This window comes from Heliangelus exortis, chromosome 26 (assembly GCF_036169615.1).
Source record: "Heliangelus exortis chromosome 26, bHelExo1.hap1, whole genome shotgun sequence".
In the NCBI taxonomy this organism is placed as follows: Eukaryota; Metazoa; Chordata; class Aves; order Apodiformes; family Trochilidae; genus Heliangelus; species Heliangelus exortis.
The window spans coordinates 2,862,595-2,882,621 of NC_092447.1; the positions used below are offsets into that span (position 1 = coordinate 2,862,595).

The 20,027-nt window shown below is 43.0% G+C and overlaps 1 long non-coding RNA gene across 1 annotated transcript in view; it reads right to left on the reverse strand.

Moving 5' to 3' along the window:
• Nucleotides 1-20,027, reverse strand: part of LOC139807812 (uncharacterized) — a 143,913-nt gene that overhangs the window by 35,714 nt on the left and 88,172 nt on the right. The window contains exons 6-10 of the long non-coding RNA XR_011730692.1: nucleotides 10,978-11,049; nucleotides 10,163-10,194; nucleotides 6,400-6,451; nucleotides 3,659-3,738; nucleotides 1,101-1,178 (exon numbers count right to left, since the gene is read on the reverse strand). This is a non-coding gene — a long non-coding RNA (uncharacterized lncRNA). The remainder of the gene's footprint in view (nucleotides 1-1,100; nucleotides 1,179-3,658; nucleotides 3,739-6,399; nucleotides 6,452-10,162; nucleotides 10,195-10,977; nucleotides 11,050-20,027) is intronic.

The following is a 20,027-nucleotide window of genomic DNA, read 5'->3' on the forward strand; positions in this document are numbered from 1 at the left end:
ACTGTTGCTACAGTTTCCTTAATTCTCATAAAAACCTTTGGAAAAAAATCAACACAATAAACCAAATTTGCAAAGAAACAAAATAAAGCAGGTCTGCGTTTCTTTCTCAGGAATCCTTTGCTGGGCAGAATCACTCAGCACTGGGTGAGCCAACATGGGAGGTATATCCCTGAAGTGTAGTAAATTCTCAAACAGCAAAGTTTTTGTATGTAGACAGAGTTGCAATACACAAGCATACTCCCACCCCCAGATAGTTTTCTTCTTTCCATTCTGGCAACCCAGTTAAAACAGACAGGAGCAGCAACTGCGTAAGAGTTGTTTTAACTTTCAGAGAAGTCATTACTGGTCTGGGGTTCTATTTTAATTCTATTTTTAAAGAAAAAAGAATCCTTTCACTCTGCTAACCAATCTAGAAAATTCCCCTAGCTCCAGCTCAACTCTCTCACTCCATTTCTTCCTAAGACATGAGACAGATATAAAATTTCTTTAGGATCTTCCAAGTAAGCCTTGAAAAACAGTCGTGGAGCGAAGTTTTGCCACTGCAAGCAAGAAGCATTCCCTCCCTCCTGCAAAGTTTCCAAGTTTTCTTTCCTGCGTAACTAACTTTTCCCATTATTGAAATTTTATTGGGTGGGCAACTGGTGGGGAATCAGCCTGAAAAGCAGCCTGGCTGTAAGCTCCCCACAGAAGTGGTGAACAAAATCCGTGAGCTTAATTGTTGCTTAAAGTCTCTCAAAATTGTTCACTTTCTCCTTCCCCTCCTTTTTTTTCAGAAGATAAACTGTATTAATGCCAGCTAATGCTCCTCTTTATGAAATGATACAGCCAACACTTGGAAAATAATTTTGCTATTTGGATGCCTTTAGCAAGTCCCTCCGCTTCTTGTCTAGGTTCTTAAAATAAATCACTCCAACCTTTCCAGCCTGGTAAGTATGAAACTAAAACACAGTTTTCCCTAATGGAATTACTGCTTGGGCTGGGTTACAAGAAACTCCTGTTCCATCCAGCAATAGAGATAGTTAAACTTTTGCCATCTGTCCAAAGGTTATCTAAATTGATCAACTAAATTTAGATTCCTACGCTTCTACTCTGACACCTACCTTAAAAGAGCCAGGCTTCTCCCAAGTTTTCAGCACCCAAAATTCATCTCAAGGAGAGGAGCTGCAGGGGTTCAGTGTCTTTGAAAAAAAAAAAAAATCAGGAGAACTTGGACGTTGGCTCCTAAATGCAATTTAGGAGCAGGCAGAACAGAGAAGGCTCCAGCCCTGCAATAACTGTGCAGCGGTCAAGGCAATGGGTCAGGGAGCACGTGGTCCTGCAGACAGAACAGAGTCACATCATGCACAAACACACGTATTGTGCCCTGCTTTGGAACCAAACTGCAAACGGAATATAACAAATGTTGCCCTCCCAAAAATAACCCCGGCCTTCCAGCTACAAAGCTCATTTATTTCGGGGGACCGAAGATTAAAATTCATATTTTCTTTTCAGCCTTCTAACAGGGCCAGGCAGGCACGGGGTTAGGAGTGGGTAGGACTGCTGCTGGAGGTGCTGGTATTGCTTAGAGTGGCAAGGAATTTTTTTCTGTCAGGTTTTTGCATTCACAACACAACCCTGCATATGACAGAGTATTTTCTTTATCTTTGTGTTGTTCCTAATAGTCTTTACATTCGTGTATGCACGTGGAGGTAAGCTAATGTGCAAGTCTCTCTGCTGGCAAATAAATCCTTTATGTTTCCATATGAGTAAGGAAAAAGTAATGATCTCACTGAGGCACACATACTACATGGAGGTTAAAGTTTTACTACATTTTCCTAGTTCTTAACCATTTTTTTATTTTTTATTTTTTTTCCCTTGCTCACAAGCTCATATCCTCACCACTGGGATACTTCAAGTCCTTGAAGGAAACTAAGATGCACCATTTGGGTGGCCTGTACATCCCTCCTTGTGGCACAGGACTTGTGTCCCCAATCCTGAGTGGTCTCCACAGAGGCTGCAGGCACCCAAAGCACTTCAGCAACTGCTTTTTATTATTGAATTATTGCAGCTCTCCTCAGAGACAGCACTGAACCAGACCTTCTAAGAGCCTTGGAAGGGCAGCTGGTAGGTGTTGACCCCCCCAGAAAGTGCCCCCTTTATTTAGTTGCCTAAAGGAGGGGCTGATCTCTGCTGCAGTTCCAGCCAACCTCCTGCTCCCTTCCTACCTGATTGGCTTTCAGAAAACAAAAGGGGAGAACAAGTGTTGGGATCCATCTCCCTACCTTCAGCTGTTAAAAAAAAGGGGGGAAGAGAGAAAAAGAGAAAGCAGCAAGAGCTGCCTCTGAAAAAACCCCTCATGTATGCTGAATAAATCACTGGAGCCAGGACCCCACTATAAATCTGATCGACCTCTTCTGCATTCCTGGGAGCCCCAGAGAAAGGCAGCTCAGTGGCACAGAGATTGCATTTACTGGCACCTGTATGCTGTAAATTACAAGTATCCAGGCACCAACCTACTCCTTTTCCTACATTTTGCTAAGCAAACTCAGGGACAATTTTTGAGGCAGTGAGCTGATAAAGGCAGTGACTCCATCTTCGGTTTGGAGAGCTGTATCAATGGATTTTTCTACTTCAAATACTTATAAGAAATTATAAAGAAAAGGAAGATACAGGCTGGAGAATGAAGGTGAAACCAAATTACCTCAATATGGGTTTGGGGTTTTTTTGACTCAGTGATCTTAAAGGTCTTTTCCAACCAGAACAATCCTGTGATTCAATGATATGGATTTCTTTTTAATTTATTTTTTGTTTCATGGGCACTGTTTTTTAACGCTGAATTTCACTTGTATCAAATATATTCAGGGAGACTGAAGGAGAGCCATAGATTTTACACAACCTGGGTTTGGAAAGATTTCCCTACATTGATTAATCATGCAGCTATTGTACCTTTTGAAAACCTGATGAACATATACACAGTGGCAGAAAATCCATGACAGGCAAACAAATCAATCATCTTCACACTATATTTGTCTAGAATGCTAAGATTGCAAATAAAAAGTTTCAACATGGTATTATTTATATTACAGATTGTGATAACCTTGCACTAAGGATCCTTTGCTTCACTATCAATTTTGTGATGTGTCAGTGATCACAGGATCACCAAGGCTTTTCCACGAGAACCTGGGACAGCCAAAAGAGTCATCCACTTCTCTAAGTATTAACCCAGTCCAAGGCAGGCATTTTATAGATTTATAGCCAAAGGAACACAGAAGAAAACATGTAGAAATCAAGTCTCTAAAGAAATAACATTGGGTTTGGTCTGTGGGTGGTATTCTTGCAAACCACAAAGCATAAATGCCCTGTCCAGGAAAATCGATCATTATGGAATGCATTGTGTGCCTGAGTAAAAAGCTGTTTGCAGCCATTTCGTATTTCTGCCATAAAAATAAGACAAATAAGAAACATTCCTATTCTTTTCCCCCACTTTTTCCCCCCAGTTTTAACCCAAATCCATTTAGGCCTATAAATACATACATATATATTTATATATACACACACACATAGACTCCATCTTCGGTTTGGAGAGCTCTATCCATAGATTTTTCTACTTCAAATACTTTTAAGAAATTCTAAAGAAAAGGAAGATACGGGCTGGAGAATGAAGGAGAAACCAAATTACCTCAAGAGCAGCATTTTACAAGATTTCTTGTCGAATGTGTGCTGCCATATTGCTAGGCCCAACTCTTCAAAGAACGTATTCTGGAAGACAAAAACATTTATAGGTATTTCATGGCATATTTTCAAGAAATGGATTCTACCTTTATATAGAGGTACAGTTTTAGAAGCAGAGGCTACAGTTTTAGAAGCAAAAGGAACAGAAAAGTTTCTAAGAGAGAAATTACTCCCCCCTTCCGATATCTCAATTTTTAATTGAATTTTTTTTTTTAACATTATTTTCCACGTTATACCTTGGATCAATCCACTCCTGCCCACCCCCCACACCGTGAGCTCAATCTGTGGAAATCAAACCCCAAACATTTCAGAAGTTCCCCCATCCTATTCACCACCAAAGCGAGAAAGAAAAATAAAGCAGCGTGGAGGCTGCAGCAGCAACTGCATTCCCTGCTAGTTAGTAACACGCACCAACTTCTCACACTGCTCCCTTATCATCCAGAGATCCTGAGCCAATTAAAGTTGGATAAAACAGAATCAAAGAGGAGGATCGTTACCTGCTTTGGAGAAGGTGCACCAAGCAAGCATTTTAAGCTTTTTGACTCTTTTAACACTGATACAAGGAATAATTATTGCTCTCTGCCGATGCGATTGTTAAAAGAAGAGAAACCCTGGATTGTGGTGGCTTCGTGGATGCTATTCTTTTTGCACCACAGCAGGATTCTTGGCTGCCAGTCCAAGCTGCTTTCACTTGCCAAGTTTTAAGATGCCGGTTTTGCCTTTCATTTTATTGTTCCTTTCGCAACGTTAAAGACCGACTTAAAAAACCATGCACAGCTGCTATCGGGGAGGGGGGGTGGGGGGGGAATTATTTGAATTTTGCACAAGAATGGAGATGAGGAAGGAGAGCGCTGTGATGTAACCACAACGACACCCACAGAAATATTTCTGATATTGGGGGGGACGGACTCGTGCTCGGAATCCTGGCGTTTCCCTCCAACACAGTTGGGATCTGGGCTGAGAGAAGGAAAGAATAAAAACCTCCAGATCTACAACCAACCCCAGTTACACATTAAAGGTGGAAGGTTGATACTTCTCCCCCTCCCACACCACCTTTTTTTTTTTTTATTATTTTTTTAAATTTTTTTTTTTTTTTAAATCCACTTTCTACGGCTTAAGAGCATTCTGGTTCATTGAGGATTTCTTCCGGGGGGTGCAGAGGTTGGGGAGCAGCCTGACAAAAGGATTCCCCCCACCCAGTGACTCCCACCCTGCTGCTGCTTCCCTCTGATAGGAGTTCACCCGTGCCCAAACATCCCGGCCTCTCTTTTGACGCCACCCTGAAGAGACTCAGCACCAAAAGCTGCCATCAAAATTCATGTGCAGGGCTGCAAACTCCCTCATCAAACACATTCATTCAGCGTAAGCAACTGATTTCATTTTTTATTCTTCTTTTTTTTTTTTTTTTTTTTTTTTTTCCATTGCTTTTAAGGGACTATGCAAAAGGAAAGTGGGGATAAGCTTGTGGGTTTGGGTTTTTTTTAACCCCCTGACTTCACCGTGTGCCAGTGGACTAATTTTATAATTTTATTTTCTTTAGTAGCAACAAAACTAATGGGCTGGTACCGAATGCACTGAAAGGAACCAAGAGCAACAAGAAGTTGTGTGTGATCTTTCCCAGGCTTTAAGCAGCTCTTAAAAGTGTTGCAGATGCTCAATATACGTGATGGAGCACAGAGGGATGCAGCTCTTCCATCAGGCACACACACAGGCTGAGTAACTACTCTGAGTAACCACTCTGAGTAACCACTCTGAGTAACTACTCCTTGATACAGGTGTTGGAGGGACACGTATTTCATATCTGTGTAAAGAAAATGCCCTCTTGGGCAACTCAGCCTGGCTGGGGACAAGTGGTTTCCCACAGCTCATAGGTGAGTGTTTATACAGCCTGCAAGCCAGAAAATGGAAGCTGTTTCAAACACAGAGTAAGTGAGGGTGAAAGCAGCTCTGACACCAGCTGTTCTGTGTGCAGAGGTTTAGGGCTGGAACTAACTGCAACTCAGAGATGGAGACACCCCCCCTACTTTGTATTTTAAGAATAAAGCAAAAAAAAAAAAACAGGAAAAAAAAAAAAAAGACAGAGAGGCAGACTACAGACAACTTAAAGATCCTGTGAAAAGCAACAACATCAAGCAGAGTGGGTTAACAAGGGGGAAAGAAAAACAGAAGCTTTGTTCTAAAGTGGAAGCATAAGATGTGAAATTTCAAAATCAGATGGCTGGGGCTGTGATTTCTTTCATTTAAATGAATTGATCTGTTGCTAAACTGCTGCTCTGGTGCCAAGAAACTTTTAACTCTTTCGGCTCAACACTCCCCATGTTTTGCTATTTTTTTTCCTCTCCTCCCAAGCGTACTACAGTTGAATCAGAAAGCAGAAATTAAAAGCAAAGTGAGAAATAAAAACACAAGAGCATGGAAAGAAGAGGGGAATTAAACCCACGAGCACATGCAGAACACAAAAGAGCCACGATATGGAGCAGATCAGTGCTTGACTACAACTTCTACTGTATAAACAGCAGGATTCTTGTTCTTACAACGTTGCTAAGACTTGGAAAGGAGACAGAAAGGCCTTCAACCTTCATAATTCCACCTCCAGCAAGAACTCCAGGGCAAACCCAACAGAAACAGGGAGAGCAGTAAGGAAAAGAGCAGAATCCCTGACCTAATTTATTGCAAATATTCACTTACCGAGAATGCCTTAAGCATTTCCAATAGAACCCCCTTTCCTACACATGTTCACCTATCTGGAAAAGAACAAAAAAAAAAAAAAGCAAACTGAAAAGCTCTCAAAAACAACCACAACAACAACGACAACAAAAAAAGCTGTTTTGGTAAAATTTGGGTGCCTTTCCATTTTGTTTCGGATTTGTTTTGCCCACTTTAAAAAAAAAAAAAAAAGAAAACAGACATGTTGTAATTTTGTAATTAGAGATAATTCCAGGGCAAAAATATTTATGTGTAGAAAAAAAAAACCAAAAAATCAAAAAACCCAAACAACAAATACAAAGAAAAAAAAATCTTTATATATATATATATATATATATGTATCCCACTTTCCAGTTCTGCTGCAGTTCCCCCTAAACTGCTGCTGCTTGCTCCAATCTGCTGCCTGCTTAACAACGGAATGACAGGCAACATCTGTTTGTATAGAAGCCAAGATCAAGCCTTCAAAATTTTTTTGGCTCGTTTTCTTTTTTTTCCCTTCTTTCTTTTCTTTTTTTTTTTTTTTCTCCTTCCCTGCCCCTCCCCCCGGAAAGCTTTTTTTTTTTTTAAAAAAAAATAAAAAAAAATAAAAAGAAAAAGTAAAAGTGCCCAGCAAGATTTTGAAAGCAACTCAAGTGAGGCAGCAACTATTTTCTCTTGAGTTATTTCAAGGTACAGTACTTCAAGGATGACTCTTTCCTCTCTCTCTCTCCACCCGCTGCCACCTCCTCCCCTGCTCTCCCCACCCTGTATCCTCTCTCTTGCCCCATGCTATTAATAAAGTATCTCAGAAACTGAGAAAAAAAACCCACAAAATAAAAAAACCCAAACCCAAACCAACAATCCAACCTACCTTTATCACTAAAAGGCCACTCCCTCCTACAAGGAGGGAGGGGGGGTTCTTCAGAAGGCAACTACAAAACTGGATGGGGAGGGGAATACTGGGGTGGTTCAGGGAATAGTCTTGCCACAATCCTCTCACCATCTTTATTTTTTTTTGTTTTCTTTCCTCCATTCTACAGACTGTAAAATATATCTCGCATATTTTCAAAATAAAAGAAATTGTTTTGAAATAAATAAATACACGGGGAAAAAAAAGAAAAAAAAAAAAAAAAAAAAAAGAAAAAAAATCAGCCCAGATCCAAATACAATTCAAGTGACTAACAATGTCAGTCCACTGCCAATTCTGTGGCAAATCGGGAGAAAGCACAATAATTCCACATGCTGAGATGTGAACAACTGGAAAGAAACCAACTCTCTGGAAGTCACAATGAAAACTATTACAGTGCCCCCAGCCCCATCCCTTTTGGAGTCTCCCCCTGCACCCTCCTCCTGCTGAGGGGAAAAAAAAAAAACAAACCAAAAATAAAAATAAAAAATAAAAATAAATACATTAAAAAGCCACTAATTGAACAAAAGGAAAAGAAAAACCAACAACAACAAAAAATCCAACAACAAGCCTCAGCTATTTAAGAACTCGGGGCAGGTTTTATTCACTGGTGATTTGGGACAAGGCTCCATCGTGCACTCGCACAGACACACACACACTCTCCCCCCCCACGAGAAGCAAAAAAATAATAAAATCAGACAAGTTGCTAAGGCGACTTGTGTAAACTCAGAATCCAGGCACATTTCTGGCCTTTCCCCCTATATTCCATCTCGTATTCCGATCACGCACCACTGCGGCACGATTGCACCAATGCACTGCATTAATCTTGGCCTTAAACGGGCTGACTGGCAAAGCAAACTCTGTGTATATATCATCTTTCAAACTTAACAAGTTAAAGGGAAAGAGGGTGGTGGTGGGTGGGGAGGGCTGGGGGGGGATGGGGCGGGAACCTTGGTGCTGAATATAAAATCTGGGAGCTGAGCTTAGTAAGGGAATTTTAAAGAGGACGTGTTATCCAGGGGTATATATAGAGCTGCAAACCTCCCCGAGCCTTCCTGCAGTGTCTCCCACTCCTCTCCCTCTCTCCCACCTCTCCTGCCCAAATCCTCATCCCCTGGCAGATGTCTGAATCCCTGCCAGACCCAACAATGTCGGACCCACTCGGTGCCACCAGGCTCTGGGGTTGCAGCCTGGCTCATTCTCTCAGCACAGTGGGGTCATATATACATATTAAACAACCATTTTCTTCTTTTTTTTTTTTTTTTTTTTTTCCATGTTCCCAAACGATGTATTCACAGGCAATATTTTCACCTTTGACATCTAGGAAGGGGCAGATTAAATCAAAGCTTGAGCTGTTTGTGACTGTGGCTGCACAGCACAATCCTTTCCTCTGTAGATGACAATGGACCAGCCCTTGGCTGGGACAAAATTAAACTCTATTTTTTGGTTTTGTTTTTTTTTTTTCTGTTCCTTGTTATTTGGGAATAACACACCTCTTTCCTCAATCCCTCCCTTCCATCTCTCCCAATCTCAAACCTCTCCCACTGACAGCTCAGCACAATCACCCAGCACCTGCCTTTCCCTGGGTCTGTACACTGCATTTCACATGATGAGGACTGAAATCCTCAGATGAGGAATCCAATAATCTACACATTCAACAGGGGCACGTACAGGAAAAGCCAATTTCATGGGCTGTGCCTTGGAGCTGGGCCTAGAGCATTACCCCACTCTCAGCTCCAACTAAGGGCTTGTTCTGAAGGCAGCATATTCCAGAAGGGGAATCCAAGCTGCCCTAATGAGCATCATCTTCACTTTATACCCAGGCCAGCAAAACCAGGAGGGAGGAGTGAGTCCATTTGCTCAGCCACAGATAGTTCCACAGAGCTGAGAGGGGTTCCTGCCTTCATTTCAGCATGGTCAGTGTCAGGTCACTGTGTCACCCCATCCAGGAGAAGCAGCATCATGTGCTGGGCACATGGGACCAAATCTCCTTCCCTGCCCCAGCCTTTGCTCCACACGTGAGGGACTTGAACCCTGGGCAGGAGTGAGGGTGCTGAGCAGCCACACATCCCCTGGGCTTTGTCTCAGCTGCAATGGAAGATGCAAATGGATAACTGTGACTAATGCTCTTGACAAGGCAGAAAGGCAGGACAATATGGAAATCTGAAAGAAGAAGTCGAGCTGGACTCGGAGCATCACGTGGAGCAAGGATGTGGCCATCAGGAACAGCTCCCTTGGTCTCCTCCACTTAATCTGATGACAGTCTCACTCATAAGACTATTATCAACGCACCCAGTGGGGCCAATTGTGGCAATGTGCTTTCCTTTCAGCTCCAAATGACAGTGTGAGGGCATTACTAAGAGAGGAGGAATTGAAAAAGATCTAATCACTAAATTTGGGCTCCAAGGCAAAGGAATCTGTGGCACTATGCAGAAGGTAAAGGATGAAATATGTATTTGAAGACTGCCTTTCAGTGGGTCAGTGCTCAGGTGACATGCTTCAGGCCTTGGATGGACTTGCAAAAAGGTGCTGCTGGCTCTGACAGAGGATAGAGCATAATTTTTAATGCTTAAGCTGTGTACGAAGAGTGAATGTGTATGGATTGAGCTTGCAATACCAAAAAAAAAAAAAAAAAACCCCAAAAAACCTCCAGAGGATGACTGCTAACTTGATGGTCCCTGAAGCTGGTGCTACCTGTGGTGTCTTATGGGATTCTTTTGCACTCCTTGCCCTTAAATGTCTAAATTGGTCTATTGAGCCATCCCAAACCTGACTCCCTGAAAGTCAGGGCATTGCCTCCACTTGTCATTTTTCACTCCTTTTCCACAGATCTACTGGAAAATGGAACATTTGACTCACCTGACTGCTTATCTTTGTTGGGGAGGGACCACCTGAAACAAAAACACCAAATGAACAAGTTAGAACTATTCATTTAAAAGAAAAAGCAGAAACCTCCAGCTCTGCCAAGGCTGATTTAGTCCTTCATTACTGAGGGAGGTAATGGAGCCCCAAGCAGCCCTGCCTGAAGGAATACATTAAAAAATGGGCAAAGATCTGAGTGCTCTGAGAGCACCTGCCTCACCTCTCCAAATCCATGCTGACCACAGAGCATCCCTGTGCCTGCAGAGACTCAGCTGGAGCATTTTTCCAAGGAAAAAGGAACCACTGGGTCTGAGACCATTAAATAAACAATGAGGCCCAGTAAGAGAGGGTATTTCCCAGGCACCCATAGGGATAGCAAACTGCAAAGGAGTAAGGCAAGGCAAAAGAGGCAAAAATATGCTCAAAGCACAGCAGATGCAGCAGCCAATACATTACATCCTTGCCCAGTTCTGGGCCCTAAGGTATTCAGAGGAATCTCTGGTGTTGAGGTTGGCTAAGAGGGGCTACATTTTTGTTTTGGTTGCAAATTGCAAGCCACTATTTTTATCCACAAGTCCCCCAAAGCATCTGTTTCTCTGCAGCTATTTAAGACTTCTTTTTATAAGACCTAGTTAGAGGTATATCATTATTTTTAAATGTTACTCCTTGCAGTCACACTTCCATTTTATCATCATTACATGTGTCATTATCTGTCTGTTTGAACCGTGTCATTTGAAGATGAGGAGATAAAATCCTTGCAGGGGGTCTGAGAGTTACTTCCCCTTGAGCAAATATTTGGGGATAATACCTACCATTTGGTACAAGCTAGTGCATCCTCAATGAAAGGCAAAGCAATCCTTTTACAGGTCATGCTTTAAAGTCACCTAGAGAAAGAAAGTGTTTGGCAGCATCCAAAGAGTAGGCTAAATCCCCAGCAGAGAAGGAGAATACCTCACTTGCTTGCAGCTTGTAGCCAAGGCACAAACATCTAGAAAAATCTGTACAAATATCATTTGCTTTCACTGGAAACACCACGTTCTCAGCGAGTTCTGTTTCTCCCAAAGAGGAAAAGATGGGGATGTATCAAACGGGTTGCTGGTTGGATTTTAAGACAGAGACAATGTGTCTTCTTTAACGAGCTACATGGAGTCACAATTAGAAGAGATCTGACAGAGCAGTAGTTTTGGACCACTTAAGGGTTCATAGAATGCAATGGAAACACAACTCAGGTCATTTAATTTAGGAGGCCACTTTCATCTTGCTGTTTCTGTAACAGATCTCCCTTGCTGCTACTAATGGCTATGGAGATTTTTTTATTGCCTCATCACCCCTGTCCCCAGGTGACACTGAAGCAAATGAGATCTACTCCAACCTCTTCCTCTAGCAGGCAAAACACTTTCCTGTTACTCAGCAGCCTGGGTGCATCATCAGGTCCTGGGAGACTGTAAGAGCACAGCAGTGGGATGCTACCACAACAGAGACCAAGCAACAGGAGACCAGAACTCTCAGCCTCTGGGTCTAATCTGTAAAAACAGATGCACACAGGAGTGATGTCTAAAACTGTGTTTCAAAGGGGACAGTCAGATGTGTCAAGCAACCAGCAACAAGATATGCAGGGTTTCAGTTCCTGACAAGCAACAGTCTGACCTAAGACCGTGTTGGACTTGATATTGTACTTGGAGCAAAATGCTTCACTGTCCAAGAGTGGGTAAAGTTCATGAAGTAGTGAGCAGTCACACGTTACAAACTGTTAGGGTTACATTTTTCACACCTGTCAAGGTTTTCTAGCAAGAAATTTTGTCCTCTGTCTACCTTGTCCTGGAAATCCTACAGAGAAAAATAAATCTCCCTCCTTTCACCTTGAAGTCAAAGCTGCAACGAAGAGACCAAGATAAGCAATAGCAATGAGAGTGGCAACAACCTTACACAGTTTGTGGGGGGAGAGTAAGGGATCTTTTCCTCAACTTCTACTATCCAAACCCAGTCCCCAGCTGCTGATTCAAGAAGCACCTGCCACGTGAAAGTTCAGGACAGACAAACCGACTCCAGAGACGTCGGGAAAGGCACCCAAGGATTTGCCATTTTGTTTTCCTTACCCCAGTGCCACATCACGTCAAGGGAACACTTTTTCCAAAAGTGTGGGAGAGTGGGGAGGCGTGTGAAGCCTTTGGACAAGCCCCTGGAGTCAGAGCAGGAGGCGTGCTGGGGGTGCTGAGCCCAGGGTGGGTGCAGAGGAGCTGACCCAGCCCTCCCCGGCACTGCCACTGCCTGCCACGGGTGCCCCAGGGAGAACATGTGCACACACCTCCACATTCCTTCTGCATTATCCCATGGGAGATTCATTCCTCTGGCCCCTGATTCACTGAGCTCCTCTGGGAGTCAGTGCAAAGACAAAAAGCTTGAGTGGCATCTCGTTAGATTTGAAAGTCAAATATAAACCCTGCCAGACACACGTTCCATTAAGGGCTCTTGTGGTGTTTGGAGCAACCCAAAACCTTCAAAAGAGAAGCACTACACCCCAAAATGGGACAACTGGCTCTGTATACTACTCCAGACACACAGACCTACAAGTAGGGGTGGAAGAGGAAGCTGGCAAGTGTTCACATCAGGTGGCAGGGAGACAAACCTACACCCCAGACTGGGACTCTGATATGCAAAGTCCTTCTCCCAGTAAGTGGATTCCAACAACCAGAACTGCTGCACTTAAAACTTATTAAAATACAGCTATGTGGGCATACAAAATGGACTCTTCTTGACCAGCCTCTTAGGGTTGCTCATGGACACTCCTTGGGCTTGGATCTGAACCCAGAGGTATCCTACCCTCATTTCCCAGTGGTGTCACCTCCCATCCACTCTGAACCAGGCTGTTTCTCCCTGTCCCCAAGCTGAGTAAATAACATTCATCATTGTGCCCTTCAAACTTGTCAGAGCTTTTCTGCCCCTTACTTTCTAATTTTCAACATTTTCCCCCTTGTAAATGCACGGGGCTAGAGGACTATTTTCACTCTAACATTAAGACTGTTGGAAAATTACCTGTGGCATTGATCAGGAGCTTTCAGTATGGCAAGTTTAGTGCAGAAATTGTGAGAGCAGAGCATAAGTTTCACAGGCAGAGACTGGAAGCACAGAGAGATGGAGCAATTTTCAGAAGCTGAGAGAGGAAGTGCACAACAGAGCCTGGAATTTATCTCACATCTCTTGGTTCCAGTCCAAATGCTTAAACCACAAGATCATCCTTCAGGCCCAGGACACCAAGGAAATCTTTTAACTCTCATGCTGTAAGATCCTGGAGGATTTTCAATGATTGTTTTGTAGCAGAGGTGGACTCCAGCCTTGGACAGGATCCTGATCTGTCTGCCCAGTGTTCAAAGAGATAGAGTTTGGGATCTGTCTGTTGGAAGAGAGCCCAGGCAGTTTTTAATACCTGATTTGGGCATTTCACACCCCGGACATGATGTAGCATTCCACAGATTTCTGTCTCAGGCTCTGCTACAACAGTTTGCTGGGATGTGAAAATGGTGCAAGAGATTTTTCCAGAGAGAATATCTTCCTGAGAGAGTGTCCCTCACCAATCCTGCCCTGTACAACATCAAAGGGGGAAAAATTAAACAACCAGAACTCCAGAACAATTGTAAAGTAGTGAATAGGATTTCAAATTAACTTGGGGAAAGAATAAGCACAAACCAACAAGTTTTCTTGGACAACATCAGTGGGGAGGAAGAAGGGAAGTCTTCTGCTGTCCAAAACATTGCTTTTCAGTTGGTATAAAAAAACCATTTCTTTTCAACAGAGAACCAGTCAGAAAATAAAGTGAAACATGTTGATTATCACAGCAAGTGATGGCTAGGAAGGGAAAGAAGGAGGGGTGAGAGACGTGTCTCTACATGCTCAATACCAAAGCAAGGAGGGTTGAAGTGAAGCAAATGTGTATCTGAAAGCAAATGTGTCTCCCAGTCTCACTGGGAGTGGGGAGGGAACCTCGTGGCCATTTGGCCTGAGACCAGAGGAAGGACGAGTGCCATAACTGGGGTCACAACTCAGCATATATCATAAAACCACCTAACAGGGAAAAAACCTGCCTCTTTCAGCTTCAAATAACTCAAAGAAAAAATTGTTCCACCCCTTCAGCTTTTTGGCTGCAGGTCCCCCTAGAACAGAGTGCAGTGAGCATTTTATCTCATTTCCATTTGCTGAATCTAGGTCACCTCAATCCATGACTGAGCTGCTAGTGATACCTCTATGATCTGCCACAGCCCTGGCTTGAAGGAAATCAGCAGCAAGTTAGGAAATGCTAAACAGCAGAGCAGGTTTTTTTGTCTAATCTAACTAGCAAATACAGGGGGCTTCTTGTAACCCACAGACACTGAGGGAGATGGATCACCCAAAAAAGCCTTTGGGCTCACAGTCAAAAGCCAAGAAAATCCACCTCTTCAGGTGTTGGACAACAGGAGAATACATCATTGATTATCACTATGCTGTTCCAGCATGGAGAGAAAAGAGGGATGGAACAGACTGAGAAAGTGGCTCATGCACTGGTGTCAAACTTCCTGGAGACACCCTGATGTCAGCTGCAGATCTCAGCCCAGCACAATTGAAATAAAACAGTGAAATCTGAAACCAAGCCCTGGCAGTTCAAGAAATACAGTCTTTTCCTTTTCCTTGCTCGTGTGGGATTGTCCCTTAAAAAGGCCTAAAGGGTGACCATGTAGACAATGGCCTCATTTGTCACAGCAATGTCAAGTGCTGCACGCTGGCGGAGGGAGCAATGCTTCAGACCTGCATTAGATTAGGAAGAGACAGGAGAAATAAAAAGAGCATCTGACACCAAAATAAAACTATTTTGGTCACTGCCATCTCCCTTACTCTAAATGAAGCAATTGTGGACTACGTTTGTTTTGCATTCATAATTAGCAGACAGAACAGATGGCAAAGGCGTCACTTAAAGCCACACGTCCGACAAAATAACCCAGGCTGCCAGTGCAGTTTTTCACCAGGAACAAGGAATACTTTCCCCTCTTCTTCCCATTGAAATGTATCCCAAAGAAATGAGGCCAGCAAATGTTTGCATCAAGCAGGGGATTCACCACAAAAAGGAATCCATTGTGTTTTGGAGTGTGTTGATTACTGCCTGAGCGAGGAAGAAAAGGGCAACGGCAAAGGGAGTGCTAAGAGAACAAAAAATAGGAATGGAAACTAGTGATACATTGCCAGCAACATAACATGGGGTTCAAATAAACATATACTCCTTTTAGTTTTGTGGTTCAGGCACAGACTGGAACTCAGGACATCTGTATTTCATTTCAAAGACAGATGAATAGGAGAATCTTTATCAGTGAAGGTATCCCTTGTCCCACACCTGACTGCATTAAATACAGCTTTACCCCTCCAGTACCTATCTCAGTTGAAGGATACTGGAAAACTCACTGACTAAAAAGCACACCACTAAGTTTAAAGTGCCTATGGAGAGTTCAAAACCACAGGCAGGAGAGACCATTTCACTGGAAATCTGGAGTGTGAAACACATGTGGCACCCCTTCCTATTTCCTCTGCCACTATCACAGGCAAGGCATGAGATAAAACCAGCCCAAACCTTGCTGAAAAGACTAAAGCACTGTTCCTTGATCTACTGGATAGTTCTGGGCTGTGTTTGGCTCATGACACACAGAATACAGGTATGTGAACATCACAGAGGAAGAACATCTCTGGGGAATCTCCTGAAAGCCCATCTTGTGTGACAAAATCCCTTTTTTAAGTTCTCCAACAAAGCCCCGACAGTTTAATCATGGTGAATATCCCTGCTCGTTGGAAATAAAAAGGACAGACAGATACCAATATAGTTTCATTCCTTTTATAGCCTTGTGAGGTCTTCCAACAGCCTTGCTGAGGGACTACCAGAGGATTTTGGGATGGTGTTCTCTGAGCACTATGGATAAGCTGTTCCTAGCATGCATGACTGAGCAGTAGCAGGACACAGAGTGATGGGCAATATAATAAACACCACTCATATTGCCTCTGTGCCAGCAATCATGAGCTTCCACACCTACTGCAACCATGAAACCTCCTTTCTAGTACTACTGAGATGCTAAGAACTGAGTCTTGTCCAGTCACATCTCCTCTGTCAGATTCATGGTTGTAACTGTGAGCCTCAAAAGCTGCTGCAGTGGAGAACTCTGCTCCCTCTGATGCTGTAAATACAGAATAAAAATGGGGCTCAGGTCTCCTGTAGCCTGCCCAGCTGATCCTCAGCAAAAGAACAATGCTTAGAGGAAGCACAGAGATCTCTGGGAAAGAGCACAGGCTTAGGGGAAAAGGATAGGTGTCTAGGAAAGGGTGTAGAGCTCCAGACCTATTTCATTTATAGCATTCAGAACATTCAACTTCAAACAGAGAAAGCACACTCGCAGTATTTTATGGGTGAAAGGACTTAATACAAAGCAGCTCTATTAATGCAAGATACAGTTAATTCATCTTCCTAGACCAGATGGTTCTAACATTTCTGGACACCTTGTTCCTATTTCCTCTCTGTTGTATACTGGAGACTTGACTTTGTTTTTACTTCTTTCTGCACTTCATCTGAACAGTCATAAGCAGAGAGCACTGTGCAAGAAACAGGCTCATCCAAAGCATCAGTGGCACTTCCCCTCAGCCTTTAATGACATTTCTTTTTGTTACCTCCACCAGCTCTAAGTTTCAAAACCTCCCTGCATTTTTGCAGGCAGCAAGTAGAGCAATATTTGCCAGCTGCTCCATGAGAAGGATCCCTGTATCCTAAACCATCGGGACACAGAGCCCAGGGGCACAGCTTAATACCCTCCAAATTTAGAGCTGGACATGGGTCCACTGGCAGAACTTCTAAACATTCAGCAACAAATTAGGAAACCACTCCACAAATGCCCCCAGAACTGTTTTGCATTTACTGGGAATTCCCTTTGGTTTTCCAAGAGATGGAATAGTTGCTACCAGGATAGTGCACTTCCCAATTCTGTGGCTTTCAAAGAGGTGCAGGAGAACTTCACAGCAACTCTGGCAAGGTAAAATTTCACACTGCAAGAAATCTGCCCCAAAGACCTTGGGCTCTTTCCCCAAAATTACTGAGATACTTTACACAGAATTCTGGGGATCTGAGACACCCTAGAGAGGGGTTCTCGAAGTAATCAGACTCGGTTCTGATTTTAAAAAATGGCATTTGGACCCAGAATCCAACAGCAGCAGAACAAAACCAGTGTGCCTGTTCTGTAAGCTTGCACAGACATTATTCACCAGTTCACAAGCCACATTATCATGCTGGCTACACCCATATGTGTTCTTCACTAGGTTACACTGTAAGCAGATGTACATTCAGTGTCTAATGTGCGACAGCACTTGGGGAGACCAATAGTCCAATAAAAGCTATGTCAGAGCTTCTAGATCATAGGGAAGTAGAAAGAGCTGAACCTCAATCCACAGACAGGTATTTCAAACCTCCAAAGATGAGGCCTTTTACAAACGGATTGACTGGATGAATTCACCTTTAGGTGCAGTCACCTTTACTCCTGGGAGTTGGAAGCACATTACACGGTGTCCTCCAATTTCTTCCTGCTAGGAATTTTACCTGGCATGTATAACACCTCTCACTTCCACAGCATTAATTTTTTGCCCATAGGCAAGATCCTCAGAAGTGCCATAAAGAATGCAGTTACCTCACTCCTAATGTGTAACCATCATTTCAAGAGAATGAGGTAGCCAGCCTCACCACCAGTAAATTTATTATCATTGTTAGCCCAGTTTTCCTCCTTTCTTTCCATTTCTTCAGTTAAACATCTCTGGTCTTGTATTCCTGGTGTGCATTTATGACACTTTGAATAATGATTCCCATGGGAAGAGGCAGCTCTGAACTCCATCCTGAATTCCAGAGCTGCTGGAAAGGCAGTAACTTGAGGTGTGAGATGCCTGCAGCCAGGTACCAGCTCACAGAAGGGATGGAACCCTCCATGGGCTGTGCAGAACCTCCTGGTAACTTCTGCAGAGCTCCATAAAGCACCTTCAGGGCAGAGCTCAGGTAGGATGGAAGACTCCCAGGTTTCTTTTTTTCCACAGCTTCTTTCCAAGCTTGGATAACTAGGCTGAGATACCTCAGGAAAGCTTTTTACTGATTTTTGTATTTCCGAGCGTGCCAGAAAGCCTCAGAACTGGGGATTATCACTCACTTTTGACAGGGAGACTGTGATACTGCTCAGGGCTTGAAAACTACAGATAAATACTATGCCAACATGAAGACATACCTCCTGATAACAAGTTTAAGGTTCTTTTAGCTTTCTTTCATCCTTCTACCATAATTCTTGCCCAAGTTTCTCAGGAGGGCAGAACTCAAAACCATTTAGATGTACCCATGCAGTACTAAATAAAATAATAATTAATAGGTTGCTTAGATAAAGGCTTTCCATCTTAGGGCAGAGGAAAGTATTAGTTAATTAATCATCAAGTTGGCATTAACTTATCTTTTGGCACCTACAATAAAATGTAAATCTAAAATGAGCAGTAAGGGGGGAACAAAGAAATAAGAAGCCAACAATAGTTTTGGAAATGGATGACAAAATCCAAATGTTCTGCCTCACTGCTGCTAAATTAAGTGCAGTGTTATCAGTGCAAAGATTAAAAAAAGGGAGATTTTCCTCTGAACCCTAAGTCACACTTCTTGGCTGCACAGGACATGACAACAGGAGTGAAGACAAGAGAATTCACTCACCCTGAAAATGAGTGGGGAAAAAAAAAAAAAAAAAAAAAGGATCTGTTCAGTTTTTGATTTTCCCAAACACAGCTCTATAGAGTAGAAAAAGAAAGGCCACCAGTTTCTTAGATGAACAAGTGATACCCCTCACTCCCTCCCTTTCTAGGCACCATCCCACCCACCTTTGCCTTGCTCTGCCATCAGATTTTTCCCCTGCAGGACCCCAGGAGTTTGTAGCCAGTCTGCCCCTTTTTTTTTATACTGCTAAGTGGAAAGGGCTTTAGCTGTATCTTGTTGTGAGAATTATTTTGGTGCAAGAAGGATGAGAAAAGTTGTTTTCCCACCTTCCATCAGAGGCTCTCAGCTGCTGAGCAAGGATGGAAGATCCTCCCATGGAATTGACTTTTCTCCGATTGATTTTGTTTTGCTTCCTTTGGAGCAAAACTCCCTCTTTTTAGAGAGAGGTCGAGTTGAGAAACACAGGAATTATGTTCAATATATGCATCAATTTCAGTATGCAGGGATGCAAGGTTTTTTCTGTGACTCCTCTACCTACAGCCAAACATCACCTCCTCTGCCTCCTGCTCTGTTTGCAGAATAAAGCCAGTTCTGTCCTTCTTTGTTCTGTTACCATTTTTTTGGATTTTGCAACAGCAGAAGAGGCATCTCAGCATCTCTGTCCATGTGCCCCAGCAATGACAGCAGAGGAGACACCAAAAGGGCCATAACACTCCCCTAAACTTCTTGAAAAATCATTTATTCTCCAATGAAATTTAAAGTGGGGGAAACCTAGGCCATAATTTTTAAGCTGCTCCAGTGCTTTCCTATTGTTTGCCACTGCTGTGAATTTTTAATAGCATTACTAATATCTTTTCTCCTGCCTTTAATTCCAGATATCCTAAACCACATTTACCTCCCAGGAGTCCTACTATCAACCAGGACTCCCCAGAGCCTATAAACCCAGCATTGCCAGAAGGCACAAAGGCACCTGACACAGCACAACACCTGGGGAAATCGTGATATTCCACAAAGCCAGGTTCAGTAAGCAAAAATCAATGTATTTCTAATCAGCAGGGTTACATAGGCTCAGCTTAGAGCCCACAGCTTCCCAAAGGGCTCCTACAACCCCATCCAAATGAAAATTTATTACTTCCA